This window comes from Haliotis rufescens, unplaced genomic scaffold (genome assembly GCF_023055435.1).
Source record: "Haliotis rufescens isolate VD_foot unplaced genomic scaffold, xgHalRufe1.0.p SCAF_1, whole genome shotgun sequence".
NCBI lineage: Eukaryota > Metazoa > Mollusca > Gastropoda > Lepetellida > Haliotidae > Haliotis > Haliotis rufescens.
In genome coordinates this window covers 46,555,771-46,576,335 of record NW_025963779.1, presented here as the reverse complement: position 1 = coordinate 46,576,335, position 20,565 = coordinate 46,555,771, and the positions used below count along the sequence as shown (strand labels likewise).

At 37.3% G+C, this 20,565-nt stretch overlaps 1 protein-coding gene across 2 annotated transcripts in view; it reads right to left on the bottom strand.

The window, feature by feature from the left end:
- LOC124136466 (probable ATP-dependent RNA helicase DDX49) overlaps positions 1–20,565 on the bottom strand; it is a 144,718-nt gene that overhangs the window by 106,481 nt on the left and 17,672 nt on the right. The window lies entirely within an intron of this gene.

The following is a 20,565-nucleotide window of genomic DNA, read 5'->3' as shown; positions in this document are numbered from 1 at the left end:
TGTTTTAACTTGTGCCAGATGCATGTTGACATGAAAACCAAGTTGCACTCTGGTCACCAAAAAATATCAAAGTTGAAACATGGGCCAGTGTCACATAAATTAATGACGAATTGCTGTAAAACGTAATAGGAATGAGCACATCTTGAAGTACCCAAAGCTTGATTATGTCAAACCAAAGAAAGCATAACAAATTACACAACACAGTTATTAATGATACAGTATGGCAAATATACTTTAAAGGTACCGAGTGTGTTAATGGGAACAATCAATAAATTCTGAGGAGATAAAATTGCGAATCATTTGTTTACATGCAGACAGGGTTAACTTATGGATTTTATCTTCTTTACTCTTCCAGTGTGACCTTTTAGTACAGGTTTTAGTACCTTTATCAAGCACCTGATACATTTCACATTATACATAATACAATTGCATCTGTACAATAATTATTCAGTAACCAGTTATAAAGCAATCAGGAAACTGTACATAATTCATTTTTATCTAACATTGGTAACTCAGATTTATCTATCACATGTTTTTTGTGCATAAAACAAAATTACCTTTACTTCAGGGATGCCAATTGTTATTTGTTTACCCCTTTTGTTTCTGCTAAGTAAGTCTGCATGCGTCATGCCCAGCATACAAGTGACATCGTCATATTACATTCTTGTCATTCGCTACATTCGCTTACATATAAGTAGTATCTAGCATATCCTTGAGTATCTTGCAAGGAAGCTGTCTGGTTTCTCTTCTATGACTTTGAACGTGTACTATATTCAGGCCAGGTTGGGCCTAGAGACAGAATTTGCAAAACATCTGCTACCCAAGGTAGCATGAGGCGTTCCTCCAGTAAGTCAGGCGAATGATCCAAATCATCCATCAAAAGAGGCAATCTAGCAAGCAGCCAGCAACAGAAGGGATCCCATGAGAAGATCTAGATTCTATGGGTTGTTCTGGAAGGATACAAACTACACTTCCATCAAAGACCAAAACTTGCCTATTGGCCAGAAGGATGGCGATTCCATCTGGAATCAAGACTCACTTCGCTCAGGACTGGGGACAATCAGCCTTGACTTCCCGGATACGTGCCTACATGTACCAATCCATCCTGGAACAAGGTCATAACTCTAATTCTCAGTCAACAGCCATACAAGTTTCCTTCTGTTTGGGACATCCATCACACCCTGGCTGTTCACACTATTTACAGCTCCAATCATCAGTTTTGCTCATATCCAACTGGCTCATATTTTCATGAATATATATTGATATTGACAGCTTCCTGTCGGCATAGTTTCGCCATAACACAATCTTCTGGATCAAAGTACTATCTCACTGCCATTTTCATGGTTCACACAACCAAATCAGAGATCAACCAGGAACAAGATACCATTTATATTGGCGCCAGATTCCAGCTTCACAGAGGAAAGATTTGTCCACCAGAGGATTGTAGTATCAGGAGGATGCGAATGGTAACCAATGTGGCAGATCGGCCCAACAACACTCTTTGATGGCTGACTTTGTTCAGGAATTTGATGTCCCAGCAAGACATGACTAATTGGGGGAGATTTTACTTTCACACTATCCAAGCTTGGATGAACTCAGTATGCTTGTCAACGTTGGACATCCTATTGCCATTCCCTCCAATGCTACTGGTTTGTCTCACCAGGTGGACAGGCCTGGGGAACATCATGGCAGGTTTTCCATTTGTATTTCAAACTCCCGCCCGACAACCAATTGTACACGGATGCTTCCAACTCAGGTTGAGGACCACAGTCTGATACAGGGGTCCGGAAAATTTAAAATCCCAATCGGACATTTGCATTTAGGCCACGCCCCCTTCAAATAGCGTATTTTAGGACGACTTTTCACAAACATTACAAGTTGTTACGTATTCATAATATGATGAATTATGAATTGTTTCAATTTAAATTGTTAATTCACCGGACAATTAATAACAAATAATATCATTTTAGATATACATGGAAAACATACGTTTGTTTCTGTTATAATAACGATCTGTTAACGTAGTGAATGGTCTAATTAATATTCATGAGTTATATTCATGAGTCTGCTCAAGTGTACACGTTGTAACATTTGGATCGAGACTATTATCCCATATTTGGTTATCATGTGACCTCACGAGAAAAGTGTTTTTTTAAACTAAAGATTATTTAAAAACAAGACAAATAATATAATCACAAATACTAAAAGATCTTTGATAGGAATAGTTATTTGAATACTTTTTTCATCTGTACTTAATTATTGACCATAAAAAAATGATATCGATCGTCACAGAAAGCAAAATGGCGGTCAAACAAGATTCAATATACGACTAGCTACTGAAAACAATAAAATCTGCAAATCCTCATTGTATGTCAACCAAGTGAAAGTCGTTAGCCACGACTTACAAATGATCGTCCAGACTTTGAGGGTTTGGCAGATCCGCTCGACTGATCTGCATCGGTCGACTGGCTGTCGTCCCGCTTTGGGAATTTTTTGGGAATTTTGAGATTTGGAATAGATGCCGATGGGATTGGGGAGGAGAACTAAGGGAGCTGGGTATGGTGGATGTTTGTTTGTTTATGTGATTTTGATTTGGTAGGTTATTGTGTTTTTAGATGCGTTTTATTAGTTCTGTTTTTATTAAGAATACGCCTAAGGCCTTGAAGTTTTCTAGTTTATTTTGTGGGTTTAGTATTGCTTCTAGAGTGAGAGCCTTGTTTAGATTGAGGGTGGTTTGTAATGCGGTTCGATGTGTTAGGTAGTGTGTGCAATGGATGAGTGCGTGTTCTGGGGTTTCTAGTTGTTTGCAGTGTGGGCAGTTACCTGTAGTGTTTTTTAATTTTTTTAGGTGGTTATTTAGGTTGGTGTGTCCTGTTTGGAGTTTAGTGATTACTCTGTCGATTTGTTTTGATGGATGGAGAATTTTTGGTTTGGTTACTGGTTTGCTGAGTACATTTTTGATTTGGCTATTTGAGTTTAGATATAGGTTATGCCATTTTTTGTGATTTTTTGCTTGTTTACACTTTTAATTTCTGATTTTGAGATGGGTAAGTTTAAGCTTATTTCTGGGATTTTGAGGGATAGTTTAGCTGCTTTATCGGCGTTTTCATTACCGTATATTCCTACGTGGGCAGGTATCCACAAGAAGGTTATTTGTTTGCCTGCCTTAGTTAGGTTGTTGGAGCTTTTAAGTATTTGATTTATTAATTTAGGTCGGTTTTTGGTATTTTTGTTTTGGAGGGCTTGCAGTCCACTTAGGGAGTCAGTAAGTATTAGGATTTTTTTGTGGTTTTTGGATTCTTGATTATGGAGGGCTGAGGCCATGCCCATTAGTTCTGCCGTGAATATTGATTGGTTGTTTGGGAGTCGGAAGGATTGTGTGGTTTTAGTTGGTTGTGTGGCATGGACTCCGAAACCTGTGTGTTTGGAGGTCGGATCTGAGGATCCGTCCGTGTAAATGTGACACCAATTTGGCCAATTTTCGTGTATGTATGCTAGTGTGGTAGTTTTAGCTATGTTTGGGTCGGTTTGTTTATTTATTTGGCTAGCTAGTGTTGTGTCTATTTTGGGTATTTTAAGTTTAGGGGTGAAGATATTTGATTGTTTGCAGTTTTGTTTAAGATTTTTAATTTGGTGTTCATTTAGGTAGTTTGTTATTCTTTGGGATATTGGGGTAAGTAAGGGGTGTTTACGAGCTAGAGCTTGGTTTTGGGGGCTGATGTTTTGGTTTATAAAGTTTTGGATGAGAGGGTTTGATTGGGACGCGGCCCAGAAATTTAAGCTTAGCTGTTCCCTGCGTAGACTTAGTGGCATTTCTCCTGTTAAGGCCTGAAGTGAGGTGTAGGAGGTGCCATGTTGGGTGCGTGTAACTAGTTTGAGAGCCTGATATTGTATTGAGTCAAGTTTTTTAGATAGAGAGTTGTTTTGGGTGTTGTATATGGCGCAGCCGTAGTCTAGTTTTGATCTAATTAGTGATATGTATAGAGAGAGGAGGGTATCTTTGGAGGCTCCCCAGTTAGAGCCAGTTAGGCATCTTAGGGTGTTTAGGTCTTTACTGCATTTAGTTGTTAGGTTTTGGATGTGAGCATCCCAGGTGAGATGTTCATCGAAAATAAGTCCAAAGAATTTGGTTTGTTTTTGAAATTTGATTGTTTGGTTGTTTAGCTGGAGGATTGGGGAGGCGGGTTTCATGTTTTTATGTTTGAATACTATTCCTGTTGTTTTTTCTGAGTTAAGGGAGAAGCCCCATTTGTCAGCCCATTGTTGTATTTTATTAAGAGATTTTTGGAGTAAATTTTGGACCATGATGCAATATATTTTTGTACAGTTGTAAACACCTTTCACTCAAATTAACAAGATGTTCTCAGTAATTAATCCTCGATTAATCAGTGTCAACTCAGTTTATTGCCTGTTACAGTGATTGACCGATTGGACTATCATGTAGGTACGATGTATTTACAGCAATCAAAGAAACAAAGCTTGTCAGTGTAGATAATCTTCATTGTGTTACAACTGCAGACAGAAACTGCTCAGTCCTAACTGTTGATCATGTCAGGTCAAAATTTAAGAATGTCTGGACAATACTTTTTAAAATGTCCGGACAGAAAAATTTAAATGTCCGGTAACCAATATTTTAAACCGGACATTTGAGATTCCCAATCGGACATGTCCGGCGCATATGACGGTTTCCGGACCCCTGGTCTGATACATGGTCTATGGCAACTTTACAAAAGGGACCTCGACATAAATTACCTCGAGATGCGAGCAATCTACTATGTACTCGAGTCGTAGAAGAACTTCATATTCCTAACTTCAATCCTTGTGGCCACAGACAACATCATTGTGGTGGCTTACATCTTATCTGCCTTACAGAATACTGGGGCAGCAAAGATCTTAGTCTCCATTCATTCATTCATTCGTTTGTTGTTTAATGCCACATTCAGCAGTATTCCAGCTATATGATGGCAGTTCTTAGTCTCCAACCCAGATCAGAAATCATGTACAGCAGCCAAGACATGCCTTCATGTTTAGAAGTTACCTCTGAGATGCAGGCTTCCACATACTCCCATGGCAGTTGCTCGAATATGGACACCATGGAGTGGTTGGGGGACCTGTAACTTTGACAGGATGACCTGACATTAGTTGTACAGCATGACGAGCTATCTCTTGGGGATCACAGACTCAACGGACTCAGGAGATCTTTCCTGTTGGAAGACGTTAACACCCAGTGCACATTCCCCAAGTGAAACCAAGGTGACTGTCTCCTCTCTTGGAAAAATACATTTGAACCTTTGGCATCTGCCACGTTGTTACAAAAGTTTTCCTATTAGCAATGGCCAAAGCAACCACAGTCTCTGCTTTCTCGATTTATCTGGACTCATACTGAGTATTGGAGTTTGATTAATATCCAGAACTTACCAGAGTTCATAGCTAAGAACATGTTTACTCCTTTGTGATGGTTAGGACACAGAAAATACCCAATTCCTGCCCATGGAAAGGTGTGGACAGCAGCATCATAATGCACCTGAGACCTTTTCTTTTCATTTCATGTGAAACCGCTTCAGAAAAAGACTTTACCAAACCAACAGAAGCAGAAAGGCTCAAAACTACTATCTGCGATAGTTCCAGACATGTGGAATTAGCATTTTCCCGTTTGGTAACTTCACGGTTCATCAAATCAGGGCCTTGATTACCAGCCCCAGCTCTAGGAAAGCAGTATGGGTACAGCAAGTTGCCTCCAGTTGGCAGTGGCACTTACACACTTTCACCACATTCTACCTGAGAGAAGTACAACCAGGCTTAAGCAGGGAATATACAGCCTCCGTCCAGTCATCACCCAGTAAGTTGGGAATAATGTTTTGGTCTTTATTTGATTGTTGTTTAACAGCGCACTCACCAATATTTCAGCTTTTTGATGGCGGTCTGAAAAATAGTCTAGAGTAGTAGGGGGAATTGGGGTTCTGGCTCACTGCAACCTAGACCAGATTCATACCCCTAAAATGCTACTACAGAGGTCATTTTTATGCAAATTATGTGATGTGATCCAATGATCATCATGGATCAAGAGCATATCGAGGAAACAATTTATTCTTAATCTCCAACCAATTCTTTGTTTGGGCACAGAATACTTGGCACGCTTGTTGTCTCCCCTGTTCTATGGACTTTTTTTTCTCGTCTTCACTAATGTCACTGGTCATACGAGAATTTGATCAAATCTCCTGCTTCATTGCATTGTATTTGGGGAGTTCTGACAACACGAAACGAAACTCCTCCTTGGAGATCTTGCAATCAGCCAACACACGAATACAACCATGTTTTAAAGCAATCTTTTGTAACTCACAAGAAATAAATTTAAGAGCTATTCCTGCCAGTCCAGAGACTCCAGCCGCAACTTCCAAGTTGAAAGGTGGATCTTATATAGATTTACCCTCATATTATAAGAAAAAAAGCCATAATCAGAGACCATATAATAGAGGGACGGCCCTCTAGCCTATACACGAAACCATCAGTGCTACGGCTTGTACTGCGCAGCCTGTCCGGAAGCAAGCAGAAACGCGTTCACTGCAGGCATCGTTGTCGCCTTTTTTTCCCATGCAAGAGATATAATTTCACAATACATATTTACACTCATGTATTTCTTAACATTGTTAACATTACAACTAAGATTTGTTGGTGCCCCAAAGCATGTCATTGTCACTGTATTTGATGACTGTGATTACGCTTTGTCTTTGTCCGAGAGAACAAAATGGCACGCATGTAAAATCGGCAAAAGTGCAGATTTTGATTTTCAATAACAGCCTCTAATTCGCAATGAAAGTCCTTGGTTACCAAGGTGTATAAAAAGGAGATATGTTAAAATTTGGTTTAGTGCCATTAACAAATTTAGGGCGGATGCGAAATTTCAGATTTTGACTCCAGAAACGGGACTAAATCTGAATTTTCCCGAAATAATTACACAACTCTTAATTTTCGCATGCTTTCAGACGAATCTGTTCGTATTATCGGTCCTGACTTAAATAGTTTTACATTCATCATGATTTCCCCTTTGGCTTGGTACCAAAAGTTATTTAGGTACAATCGGTAGGTTTTTTTGTATGATTTTTGGCGCAAGGCCATATTTTACGTAACATATTTTAAGTTAAATTACCATATAGCAGACGACATAACATGCATTTTGTCTGTGATTATCATCCGCATATATCTTTTGAAACATTCTACAAAGTGACTTATATTGTATGATATTAGAATTGTTTTTGTAAGACGCATATTTTTTTACCATTGCTTTCGCCATTTCTTCGTAAGTTTAACTTTGTTTCAGTTAGGCTTCTATCCCATATCGCGCATATACTACATACTACAATACTACATATTTGTTATCTTCTGTAGATTTTGTCTGTATTAATCATCACTACATTTAATCAATTATTTATTTTATGTCATGTAAATATTGATTATAAGCAAAATGATCTTGGCCTAAACCCAATCATAACAATGTAAATATGACGAAGGTACTATTTACTTACACAATTTATTTACACAAAAATGAAAACATCATACAAAAATAAAAATCTGTTACATGAAATATTTGTATTATAAAATTATCATTTGCTTTGTAAATGCCAAGAAAGAAGAAGGATTATATCGGCAGTTGTCGGGAAAGAAGTTCCAGACAACAAGGTCAAAGGTGTCATTCAGTAAAATATATTGATGGTCTATTGTCCATTTCTATGAAAAATTCATATACATATGTCAGAGTTTGTGATGTTTTGTTTTGTTTTAATAGTAATAGTTGCATGCCTTGTTCCAGGTTAGAGTTTAAAGTTTGTTTTTCATAGATCAGATATAAACAGAAAACTATGATGAAACAATTTTGAAAACTACAAACGTTACTACAGTTTACGATAGATATACTAGTACATATCTCGTACCATGCTCGTTGAAGCTATATTGTTATACCTGAAATACCTAATTATTTGTATGCTGAAATATCAATCTAATCGGGTAATATTAAATAACGACTGTAAAATTACAATCGTCCTCTTTGCTTTGGAATTTAACAGCAGCCTCCCTTAGAAAAAAAATTATCTCGCTCCGGCAAACCCGATCATCACTGCTAGCCCCAAACTGGCATTAACCAATAACATTTGATTCGTTCTAAGCCCATTGTCGGACACATCGAAAATTCATTTAACAACGCTCGTAGTTTAATGTGTATTTTTAATTCATTGGAACTATTAGCATTATAAAATAGTAGCAAATTTACATGAAATACAAACATTAATATGGCGTCATTTTTTTCTGGCTAATAGTAAAGCATTTACACAAGTCGGTGATCATGCATTTTTGCAAGTAAATCTAGTCTGGACTTATTATAAGATGTGAAGTTAATCTGGAGAGACCTCAAAAACTTACGCTTGTGGACAGACGTCATATTTTCATTTCCTATCTTTTTCTTTGAGTGAAACTTTTTGGGAGGTATTACCAATGGCTTGGTAGCGGTAACATCACTGTCATTCTATTTAGACCAAGAGTCATCCGAAACCAACCTCTGGTCGAAGAGTAGGAATTCTTCAAGTGGCATATCTAGGTCAAAGACGAAATCTTCCCAGTAAATGAAGTCGTCCATGGCTGTGGCAAATGTAAATTGAAATAAATGTCCTGGAAGACACACATGTTCAGCAAATAATTTGCAGCCAACTGACATGTGCTAATGAGAGATATCATAAAAAAATCTTTGTAATCCGCTAAGAGACATCATTTTATTGGATTGTCGCTGGTCGTAGTCGGAGAAATCTCGGCAAAGGGAATTAACTCGTATTATGTAATATTGTTTACGTGGTTACCAGAATGGTCAGTCGTGAATGTCTGCGCATCTGCAGCGGTACAGGGAGGTTAACAGCAGGGTGTTGGGGTGTATCAGTTACATGCCAGACCATAGCACTGATGGTTTATGATAAACTGTTGGTGAGGGCCGTCCCTCTATTATATGGTTTCTGCCATAATTAATGTAAAAATAATGATGATAACTATTTAAGATGGACAGTAAGATCTGCCTTGTTTCCTGCAAACAAAAATTCACATAGGCCTTCGAGCTATCCCAAAAATGATGGACTCAAACTTGAAGGTATAGATGCGCCTACACCAATCTCAAATTAATAAGGTATAAAAGCAAACTAATTTAGCTATGAATTTGGATATTCTAAAGGAACTGTTGTACACAGGTTGAGCTCTGCCCCAGAACATATTCCCAGAATTAATTCATTTCTGGTCGGAAAAGATGGTAAATACCATTATACATGGATAAAGAGTTTAAGCAGGCTATCATACGATCAATCAAACCAGAAGGAACAGAAATATTTCTGCGAAAGATGTCTGCATGGATACAGCAGACAAGATCTTTTAGAAGCGCAAAAAGAAGACTGCAGAGGTGTTGGACAGAATGCTATCAGGATTGATATGCCTAAAGAGGGGAAAAATATATTAAAATTTGAACATTATTGTAATCAAATGCCAGTACCATACGTAATTTACGCTGACATCGAAGCACTTATATAAACTTATAGTTTTACATACAAAACTCAAGAACATACTCCTTGTGGGTTTGGATATTAAGTTGTTAGGTATGATGGGAAAACAAATGCACCCGTGAATTACAGAGGTCCCGATACAGTGGAAAAGTTCCTTGAATCTTTACAAAATGAAGAGCGAATAATCAGGGAACATTTATTGCGTAAGTAACCCATGTGTTTGACGAGGGATGATTGGAATAAACCCCTGGATGGGGATTCTGTAAGAGATCATTTTCACGTCACGGGTAATATCGAGGAGCCGAGCATAACGAGTGCAACTTGAAAATTAAACTGAATTTTCAAACAATACCAATCCTCATTGTGTTCATAACCTTAGAGGATATGATTCTCATCTCATCATGCAAGCTATCTGAAAGACTGATGGTGGTTTAAAGTGCATTCCTAATAATATGGAAAGATATATTTCATTCTCATTGACTAAAACTATACATTATACGGACAAGGATGGGAAAGCGAGAACAAAACAAAGTAATGGACTTAGATTCATGGACTCCCTACAGTTTCTGTTATCTTCCCTGGACAATTTAGCAAATGCAGACAATCCTGATGACTTTGCTATAACAAATCAATATACTGATTAGTTAACTCAGCATTTGTTGCTAGGAAAAGGGTATATCCTTACAAATATATGGATGATTGGTCTAGATTTGACGAAACTAAATTACCAGCCATTGAATCATTCCATAGTAATTTAAGAGAATCTAAAATAACCGATGCTGATTATAAATACGCTCTAAATGTGTGGGATAAATTAGGTTGTAAGAATTAAGGCGATTATCATGATCTGTACTTAAAAACCGATGTACTGTTACTTGTCGATATATTGGAGATATTTAGAAAGACATGTTTAAAACAATACGGCTTGGATCTGCCATGGTACTATTCCAGTCCCGGACTCTCATGGGATGCATTGTTGAAGAAGAACAGTGTAGAATTAAAATTACTGACTGACTGTGATATGCACTTGTTTGAGGTTGAAAATTGACACTATCAGGAAATGTATGATGATAATTCAGATAGCTATCGCGGCATATGGATTCTTTCAAAAACATTTAAGTGGAGAGGGAACTGCTTTAACTTGTTTTTTTCAGTTGTTGTGCTGTGTGATTAATTAAATGCAGCGCTAACACTTAGATTTTAAACAAATTAACACATAGGCATGCTATTGAGAAAGGTAGGTCAGAATTAATGTGGAAGAAGTCAGCAATAGTTGCATAACCGTTCATGTTTACAAATAACATTTGACTGTTATGTGAGTCAGACTAAATAATCGGCACTCATAAATTATGTTAGAAGAATATTAACATAAAATATTCAAAACTGTCATGTTTTTAACAAATGTTATATTTGGGATAACACTTTCTTAGTAACTACCTATTCTCGTAATTTTGGGGGTTAAGTCTCTTCCAGGGGTTCGGACCAACGCTGCCAGAGTGAGGCACCTATTCACCATTGTGTGTTCATGTTTTTTACAGCATATCAAGTAATAGTTTCAGTGAGTGATGTCTTACGACTGCTACCTTAGCACTAGGGTTGACATGTGTGTAACCCAATTCTAACCTTAGTGGTAAAAAATAAAATCAGCATTTGTTTTAAGTCTTTGAAAGACATTTTGAAGTGATACACATAAGGAAGAGAATTTATGGATGCTATTTCCATTCTTTTACCTGTCAGTGCCAATTACCCCTGGCCTCCCATTTGCTTATTGTCCAATGCCAATTACAGTTCAGTGATAATTTAAGTCCTGGCTTCCAGTTGACCACAAGAAGAGATTGCTGCAGTGCATCAACATGATCAATTCTACCATGAATTTTGAATTTACTCGATGCTGATAGGTCAATCCGAGGCTATTAAATCACAACAAATCCCCTTTGATTCAAACAGCTGGTTTGACGGCCGCATCACCCCGGAAGCTAATATTCATAGAATAGTACTTTTTTTCAGTCATTGTCGGTAGGCATATTTAAATAATTATATCTACAATTACAGGTTACAAAATGCACAGAGGCGGTTACTACAATATTCAAAGGATGTGTGGCAATACATTTCCTGCAGAAAATACGATAGAAATCTACAAAGGGAATGTATTTACTTTGGAGACAACAGAGAGCTTGGAATTTTGGCGCTTTTCTCTATACAACTGTGACGTCATATCTATGCGTCACAATGAGCTATATGATGTCATAATGGTGACGTGCGATGTAGAGCGAAAGCCTTGCAAAGCTTGCTTTGTTTTCTTTAGAGATGCCCACCACATGTTAGCTTACTAAGTTGCCATGCTTATATGCTTTCAATGCCTGTCATATGTTCGAGTGAAGTATTACGGTGCTTGAGTATATACAGCACCATATTTTGTTCGGTGATTCAGTAATTCAGATCGATAACCCACTCAGAACACTGGACTCAACCCATGGCGCTTCACTCAGTATATTTGCGAAGACCAAGGAGTTTCGTGTTTTATTTAGTCATGGTAGAATGGAGATACATACCGTGTTTTCAATGTAGAGCTAGGTTACCTGCGCATTCAGTTCCAAATTCAATTTAGAGTGGTTAAATCTATGGGTAACCTACATGGAAAACACAGTATGTTTATCTCCTAATTGTTCCCTGCCATATCAAGTCCTATGCAGAGGAAGGAAATGTAAGCAATGGGAGGAGAGGAATGGTGTAAAGTACAAATTGGTTGTTATTAATTAAGTTATCTTTGGAAAGCACAATAAAAACAACAATGTCTTTAAAAGATCAGCACAAGGAAACCAATACTACAGCTGATAGATACAAAATATCTATGTACACAACTTCACAAAAATGGAAAGTTCAAAAGTTTTATAGTCACTCTCTAGGAAAGCCACAGGTGCTTACTATAGATTAAAAAAATCAGTTTTTCACGATGATATCCTGGTAACGCTAGCAATAATATTGTTAAAACCCTTATAATGTAATACGACTATGAAGTTTGGGATGTAGATTTTGCAATGTTAAAAAACATTCATACACTTCTCCCAGAAAGACAAAAGCTTTAGTTTTGTAAATCATTACTAGGAGCAGGCAGGAAAACACATAACTGGGCCTGTCAGGCAGAACTGGGCATGTACCCACTGTTAGTACCTATATAGATAATACAACAGTGAGTGAGTGAGTATTGTTTTACGCCGCTTTTAGCAATATTCCAGCAATATCACAGCGGGGGACAGATAATACAACAAATGTTTTAAATAAGTCCTATATAGATAATACAACAAATGTTTTAAACAAGTCCTATATAGATAATACAACAAATGTTTTAAACAAGTCCTATATACACATGATATAGATAATACAATATATGTTTTAAACAAGTCCTATATAGATAATAAAACAAATGTTTTAAACATGCTTGGCTGCTTATATGAATCTTTCTGGTAATTTTTTTTGAAATAATCAATAAATGTAATGAATCCACTGTAAATAAACTTCAGTCCAAATGTCAGAATGTGTTCAAGCATTCATTAAGGGATTCGAATTTATCCAACAGCAAGTTAAGAACATACAGGGTGGTCAAGTAATTTTTAAATACATGTATTGAGAATTATCTCACATATTGTAAAAACAAATCTTATAGGTCACATTTCTCAAAACTTTGTTTAAGTATAATAAGTAATCACAAACTAAAAATTTAAACTGGTAGATATACAACAACACCAACCCAACTGGAACAACATCTCTGTGAAACAATTGAGACAACACTATGCACTGTCTTGTATAACATATAACTCTGAAAGAGAATCACTTCAACAAATAATCCTCATTCATGATAATTTGGCACTCTGTTAAAAGGAACAATTCTTAATAATTTTTACCAACAGTTATCCAGAAACAATTTCCAAGATCTGTTATCATTCCTACAATTATAAACAAGTTCCTTGTATGTACAACATTACCCTAGTTTTGCTCAAATCTCATATTGTTACTATATCATTATAATACACTTGTTTTAAAATGAAATTGTTATAATGTATGTCCTTTGTATGTCAAATGTACCTGTGTACTTACTGTGCATATATTTTGTAGTTTGTAATAGTGTAATATTGCCACACTGTTTCTTCATGGAATGTTATGCAATAAATATCTCACCTAAAAATGTTTGTTGTATGATATTTTGTTGCAGTTGTGTACGGGGCACGGATGGCCCAATTGCTATGCAGAGTTGTGTCCCTTGGGCATGCCAGAAACCTATGACAATGAGACCTACAGATAAGCAGTGTATACCCCCCAAAAGTATTCAAAACCCAATTACTCTCAATTAACTTGCATACAGAAAGGCATGCATTAAATGAAAAACACAAATGTATGAAAACAGCATGCGCAAATACCCAATGAAGCTTAATCAGCATGCATACAATTTCCGAAACACAATTATGAGCTTATTTACTCTCTGAACCAAGCCTACAGTTAGGACATTTATAAACATCTAAAACATTATTTTATTTTATTTGAAATCTCAAAATGTTAACTCATTTTGCGAAAATCCCAATAGACTGATAAATAGATGAGTGAAAAACTATTGGTTACCCAATGAAAAATGTCAGCACCATACCCATGCTGGTGGGTTTCCTCCCACATCAAGTAGACACTCCATGACACTCCATGATACAACTGGAATACTAGTCAAAGTGGCATTAAACCCAACTCACTCACTTACTCACTCACTCTTGTGTACAGTTCTGTTTGGTTACCCTGTTTTGTGTTATGATTACTTCCGGTTTAGATATGAAGTATGTTTAGAAGAATGTTACTATGTTCAACCAAGACATCATTAATATATCATGCAACCGTATTATTTTTTAGGAAAATAATTGCAAACTAGAGACCAACCTGTTGATGTTGTATGTATCCAGAAGCAAACAACATATACAGGTGTATAATCTCTGCCGTAAGTTAAAACAACTGTCAAAAGTATAAACATGATAAACAATGCAGAACCATAAACTTGAATCATACATTACATACAGTGAATTACTTGAAACAATACTGTGCTCAACTTTGCACAGCAAGTACCATACATGTGATTATGATGACAACTAATGACAAACTTTTCATATTAAACCTGTTGTTTTACATGTCGTTTATTGAACAACGTACAACGTACATACGGGCTGCAAGCTCCTTCCCAGCGCATGACACCTTCGTTACACTCTTGGTAACATCGCTGCCACCAGTGTGGGCGCGGCCATAACAAGAATCTTGAAATTTGCCTTCTAACCCCAAATGTAGTACCGTTTATACTTTTGTTTCTGTCTTTGGGAATGCCATCAAATTTCATTTTGAAAAGGTTTACGACTGACCATGTTTTCCAGATGTATTTACTTTGTTGTATGTATAATCAGATGATGATGATGGCATACTGAGTAATTTAGGCGAGCGGCCAGGTTTACTGAGATCCCGAGATGTGTATATGTATGGGCAATATCGTGCGAAAATAGGCACCTTTTCGCAACCAAATAAGTCCATACGCCCTATGCATGGTATTTCGCTCAGAAGAAAGTCTCTTCGGATGACTCTGAGGCTTGTTTTGATGTTGTTTACACTACTGACTGTATGTGGTGACGTGGAAGCTAATCCCGGTCCGGACACCCGACAATCAACGCTCTCGCAGAAAGATGCAGGTGCGGTCGGCATTTCAAAGACCAAATATACAAACGATGATATCATGCAAGCTCGGTTAGACTTAAATATTAAAACAGTGAACGAGCGTGTAACGGCAATGGACATGAAAGTCAACAAAATGGCGGCTGAGGTATGCGAACGAGACGAAATCGCTCAGCTCTGTGATGATAATAAAGTACTCCAACAACAGATCAGTGCGATGAGAGACCGGCTTGATGACTTCGAATCTCGATCAAGGAGGAATAACCTTCGGTTCCATGGACTTCAGGAAGATAAGAACGAAACTTGGGAAACTTCGGAGCGCAAAGTTCGAGAATTCATGAAGGAAAAATTGGATATCACTGAAGCAGACGATATACTTATTACGAGAGCTCATCAATTACGCAATGGGAAGCAAAACCCCCCTATTATTGCAAATTTCGTCATTACAAATACGAGGAACAACATTCTATATGCGGCTAAAAGGAAATTCAAAGGTAAACAACACCCACAGTACAGAGTCACAGAGGACCTAACACAGCGTGTACGCGAGGCCCGACCCTCCTTAGCTCCATTATATTCTGAAGCTCTAAAAGCCGGATTAAAACCGAAAATTCGACACAACAAACTCATGGTTGATGGAATAGTGTTTGTATACGACAGTGTGAAGAACATGAATGTATGCACGACCAATGGAAACAAGATATCAACAAACATCATAGGCACACAGTCTAACCAACAGCACATACACGCCCCTTTGTTTACGTCGGAATCTGGACCCGGAAATGGAAGGGAGAGCACTCCGGACAGAGGTCTGCGATCGACAACAGTGAGATGAGGAGAAGGCCAAGGCACAAGTTGTAGTATTCTCAGTTGGAATATTGATGGATTGTACAAATACGTGAGTTCTTCATTCAGTGATTTTAAACAGTTCTGCAGTAGATACGACATTATTAGGTTCTGTGAGTCGTTTGTTAAGCAGGAAGATGACTTTGGCGATCTATTGTCAGTTTTTCAATCATTTAACTTTTGTCGACCTAAACATAAACAACGTGGCTGTACAGTGGTGGTGTAACCGTATTGGTGAAAGATAATTTCAACAAGAACAATCTTATTCGTGGAATATGTCATTCATTTATCGATTGTGTTGTGCTGCTCCCCGTAAAACCAAGGATAACATTCGATACAACAGTTATGGTACCAAACTAGCAGAATTATGTTGCACACATGATGTTCATGTACTAAACGGGCGTCTATTTGATGATATGGATGGGAACTTTACTTGTATCAGTCACAATGGTGCCAGTGTGGTGGACTTTTTTCTGGCAAGTACAGATTTATTTCCACATTTTAGCTCCGTTGGTGTTCATGAGAGAGATGAATCTAATCACTTCCCTCTTTACTGTACTATTGACTTTCCACTTTATTACTCTGAGGAATCCAACAGCAACCCCAATGTTTTTAATAATAGTCATATTGGTAATGAAGCCTATCAAGATTCAGCTCAGCAAGAAAGATGGACCAAGTATACATGGTGCCCATATAACAGTAAATCATTTATGGCGAATTTCCAAGATTTCTTTTTAACATATTGTGACAGTATATACAAACAGATTGAAGAAAATGTTGTAGACAGTGTAGATACTTTAACAGACCTTTACCATAGTGCTGCAGAAGAGTTTTAAAAAGTTTACAAAGGTAGTAAGCAAACTGACATATCACCACAGCCATCTTGGTGGGATGATCAGCTGGACGTATTAAAACAAAAGAAATATACAGCTCTAAGACTCCATAGGAAATATGGTGAGTGAGCGTGAGTGAGTTTGATTTTACGCCGCTTTTAGCAATATTCCAGCAATATCACGGCGGGGGACAACAGAAATGGGCTTCACACATTGTACCCATGTCGGGAATCGAACCCGCGTCTTCGGCTTGTCGAGCGTACGCTTTAACCACTTGGCTACCCGACTGCCCCAGGAAATATGGACAGGATATTGCTATATATATAGAATGTAAAAGGAAATTTAAAGAAACATTTTATTTGAAAAAGGAAGATTATTGCCATAAACAGAGGGAAATTCTCAGTGCATCCAGACATGATTAAAAATCTTTTTAGAAAGTGTTAAAATCCTGCAGAGTAAATCATAAGAATCCTTCCAACATAACAGCAGAACAGTGGTTTGAACATTTTAATAACCTGTTGAACTGTAATTCTGACTGTAGCTATGATTACAGTGACCCAATATGGGAAGACACAGATGCAGATGACAGGGACTATTTATGTGAATTAAATTACCCTTTTACACAAGAGGAAATTAATGCAAGTTTGAAATTGCTTAAAACAAGCAAATCTCTTGGCCCAGATGGCATAGTTAACGAATTCTTTAAAGCAACTAAGAACTATATCTCACCATTATTAACAAAACTATTCAATAAACTTTATGACAGTGGTATACTTCCTGGTAGCTGGGGCAAGAGTATTATTTGTCCCCTACACAAATCAGGCAGCTTCTCAGAACCAAACAATTACAGAGGCATTTCCTTGATAAATTCATTGTGTAAAGTTCTTCACAACAGTAGTTAACAACAGACTTCAACATTGGTGTGATAACAACAATATTATATCTGAATTTCAAGCTGGCTTCAGAAAAAATTATTCCACTTTTGACCAGATATTTACCCTACAAGCTATGGTCAACAAATATTTATCAAAGAGAAATGGAAGGTTTTATTGTCTTTATATAGACTTTTCAAAAGCTTTTGACAGTGTGAACCACAAAATGTTATTTAACAGATTCCTTCAACTGGGAGTTAAAGGTAAATTTCTCAAGTTTATAATTCAGATGTATTCAACACTATGTGCATGTGTGAGAACTGATTGTGGACTATTGCCATACTTTAAGTGTACCATGGGTACTCGTCAGGGGTGTATCTTAAGCCCTCAGATCTTCATCATATTTATTAATCTGTTAGTTTCAATGTTGGAGGAAGAAGGTGGTAGAGGTGTGTTTATATCTACTCATATCCCTGATGTATTTGCTCTGTTATTTGCTGATGATGTGTCAACCGTCTCTGATACTGCTCTACAGCTTCAAAAGAAGTAAAGACCCTGGACAAATTCTGTGATGATACTGGCATGAAAGTCAATCTGAATAAGACTAAAATAATAGTATTTCGGAATGGAGGTCCTCTTCACAGTTATGAAAAGTGAATGGTCAACAGATAGAAGCTGTCAACATGTACAGATATTTAGGAATTATTTTCTCACCAAAGTTATCTTGGACCAAGGCCCAAGCATGTCTAGCAGCCCAGGCAAGGAAAGCAGCTTTCCTATCATGTCTATCAATATAGAATTATCAAAAAACCAAGGCCCAAGCATGTCTAGCAGCCCAGGCAAGGAAAGCACTTCTATCATGTCTATCAATATAGAATTATCAAAAATAATTTGGATACATTAATCACCATGATCTTTTTAATATTTTTGATGCTATGATTTCACCAATCCTATGTTATTGATCAGAGATCAGGGGAACCAGCTACTGTAACATTATTGAGAGTGTCCATAACAGATTCTGCAAATCCTTTTTGAAAGTAAATAAGTTCACCAATAACAACATGGTTCTAGGAGACTGTCGTAGGATCCCCCTACAGTATAACTACATGTCAAGAGCAGTCAAGTACTGGTGCAGACTAATTCAGATGGAACAACACAGGCTACCCATCCAAGCTTATTATATACTAAAATCTCTTGATGATAATGGTAAAATTACATGGGCATCACATATTAGAATGATTTTATTCCAGTTTGGATTTGGTTTTGTTTGGCTAAGCCAAGACATTGGTAATATTCAACATTTCATGACAGATTTTAAACAAAGATTTTACGACTGCCTCACTCAATATTGGCACTTTTCCCTGATATCATCAACGAAATGCAATTACTACTCACAGTTCAAGTCATTACTAAATGTGGAATCATATATTACTTGTGAAGTAGTATAGGTAATAGGGGTTCTGGACCACTTCCACTGGAGCCAGATTTATATACCTATACTGCTACTACAGATGGAATTTTTTATGCCAAAATCATTATGCGATTCAATGATAGTCATGAGATTCAGCTAAATTGACTCCAGCTCACCACCACCTGGAGCCAATGATATAAATTTTTATAGGTAATGATGGTTCTGGACCACTTCCACTGGAGCCAGATTTATTACCTATACTGCTACTACAGGGGGGATTTTTTATGCCAAAATGATTATGCGATTCAACGATAGTCATAAGATTCAGCTAAATTGACCACCACCTGGAGCCAATGACATAAATTTTTATAGGTAATGGGGGTTCTGGACCACTTCCACTGGAGCCGGGTTCATATACCTATACTGCTACTACAGGTGGCATTTTTTATGCCAAAATGATTATGCGATTCAATGATAGTCATGAGATTAAGTTAAATTGACTCCAGCTCACCAATACCTGGGGCCAATCATTGCTTTAGATGAGCCCAAATGGTAATAAAAATATTCTTCATTATTTTTATCGATAAAGCGATATTCAACATTTTTATTAAGTTCTTCGTTCGTTTTACTAGGAGACCAGACTATATAACTACACTCTTTTTGTAAATTGATAAGAAACAATTGATAACCGTATTTGGTTGGTTTGACATCACTGATATAATAAAAACCTTGTGGTTATTCTTTCCATTTAATAGCTTTCTCCATTATTATATATATTTATGTAAGCATTTGTCTAAATGTGATCAAACGATAGTAAGCAATCTATTTTTAATCTCCAACCAGTTCTTTGGTTTTGGCACGGAATAATTGACGCGCTTGTTGCCTCCCCTGTTCTATGAACTTTTTTTTCTCGTCTTCGCTAATACCACTGGTCTTACGAGATTTTGATCGAATCTCCTGCTTCATTTTGTTGTATTTGGTGAGTTCCGACAGCACTAAACGAAACTCATCCTCGGATATCTTACAATCGGCCATTGCTGTCGAAATATGATCCTCAATGCTGTTCAACTTTGCTTCGGCGAGTATCTGAATACTATCGTGTTTTAATGCTTTCTTTTGTAACCTACGAGAAATGAATTTTATCGCTATTCCTGCCAGTCCCGAGACTCCGGCGGTTATTTCCATGCCGAGCACGATAGGCGCGGCGATTATAGTTGATAGTAAACCGATACCTGCTACACCGAGTCCCATGCCAGATACTACAAGAGCGGTGTCAACTCCGTCCAGAGCATTCACGGCTCTGCGATACTTTTTATACAGTCCAAGTCTCAACTCCCTATCCTTCTCTATTCGATGTTTTATGTCGCTTATTTGATGTAATCGAA